Source organism: Rutidosis leptorrhynchoides, chromosome 1, assembly GCF_046630445.1.
Source record: "Rutidosis leptorrhynchoides isolate AG116_Rl617_1_P2 chromosome 1, CSIRO_AGI_Rlap_v1, whole genome shotgun sequence".
Lineage (NCBI taxonomy): Eukaryota > Viridiplantae > Streptophyta > Magnoliopsida > Asterales > Asteraceae > Rutidosis > Rutidosis leptorrhynchoides.
In genome coordinates, this window is record NC_092333.1 from 654,367,112 (window position 1) to 654,368,633 (window position 1,522).

The 1,522-nt window shown below is 36.7% G+C and overlaps 1 non-coding gene across 1 annotated transcript; it reads right to left on the minus strand.

The window, feature by feature from the left end:
• Positions 1–214: 214 nt before the first annotated feature.
• On the minus strand, positions 215–321 carry LOC139887259 (small nucleolar RNA R71). Its single transcript, XR_011773097.1, has one exon. It is a non-coding gene; the product is annotated as a small nucleolar RNA R71 (small nucleolar RNA).
• Between the last annotated feature and the right edge of the window lie 1,201 nt (positions 322–1,522).

The following is a 1,522-nucleotide window of genomic DNA, read 5'->3' on the forward strand; positions in this document are numbered from 1 at the left end:
TCCAAACGAACATCTTCGAACCTTTAATAGGATTTGTACTCTATTCAAAATCAGAGAAGTTGAGGATGAACAGATCTATCTCATGTTATTTCTCTGGACTTTAAAGGGAGAAGCCAAAGATTGGTTAGAATCGTTACCTGAAGTAGCAATTGACACATGGGATGTTTTAGTTGAAAATTTTCTTAAAAGATTCTTTCCGGCATCTAAAGCCGTGAGACTTCAAGGAGAAATTGTTACGTTCACACAAAAGCCAAATGAAACTTTATATGAGGCGTGGACAAGATTTGGAAAGTTGTTGAGAGGATGTCCTCAACATGGCTTAGACACTTATCAAATAGTACAAATATTCTACCAAGGATGCGATATTACTACACGAAAAGACATCGACATAGCAGCTGGTGGTTCCATTATGAAGAAAACCGCAACTGAAGCTTATAAAATTATTGATAACACAGCCTCCCACTCACATGAGTGGCATCAGGAAAAAGATATTCCTCGTTCATCTAAAGCGGCTAGAGCCGATTATAGCCATGACTTTGATTCCATTTCCGCAAAGTTAGATGTTTTCGAAAGACGAATGGAAAAGATGACTAAAGATATTTACGCAATACGAATTAGTTGTGAGCAGTGTGGAGGACCACATTTGACAAAATATTGTCTCAGTATTGAACAAACAATGGAACAAAGAGAGAATGTTTCATATATGAACCAAAGGCCTGGAAATAATTATCAACTGCCAAGACCAAACTACAATCAAAATCAGAATTATAATCGAAATGTTCCATACAACAACCAACAAGGTCCTAGCAATCAACAAGTATCTAACAATACTTACAACCAGCAAAGACCTATTTTTCCAAATAAACCACCACAAACCGATGATAAAAAGCCAAATTTAGAAGACGTGATGTCGAAGCTAGTTGAATCTCAAACGCAGTTTTTCACATCTCAGAAACAAACTAATGAACAAAATGCTCAAGCATTTAGAAATCAACAAGCTTCTATTCAAAATCTGAAACAAGAAGTAAGTAACCTAGCAAGGTTGATAGGTGAAAGAAAACCGAGGAGTCTACCCAGCGATACAAATGCTAACCCCCGAAATGAAATAGTTAAAGCCATTACCACAAGAAGTGGTATTACACTCAAACCACCTGAAATACGTGTAATTTTTGATGACTCTATTCCTACTACGCAGGCACCACAGCCTGAGCAAGAGAAGGAAACAGAACCGGTAGTTGAAAAGGTTAATGAAGATAACACAGTTAAGGCAAAGCCTTATGTTAAACCATACCAATCACCACTTCCTTACCCGAGTAAAATGAGAAAAGAAAGACTTGAAGCCGAGCAATCCAAATTCTTGGATATGTTTAAACAAATAAATGACAATCTTCCTTTCATTGATGTGATTTTATGAATGCCAAGATATGCTAATTTCCTGAAAGATCTAATCACAAATAGAAAGAAAATGGAAGAACTCTCAGCTGTTACAATGAATGCTAAATGTTCTGGAGCGCTGTTGAAT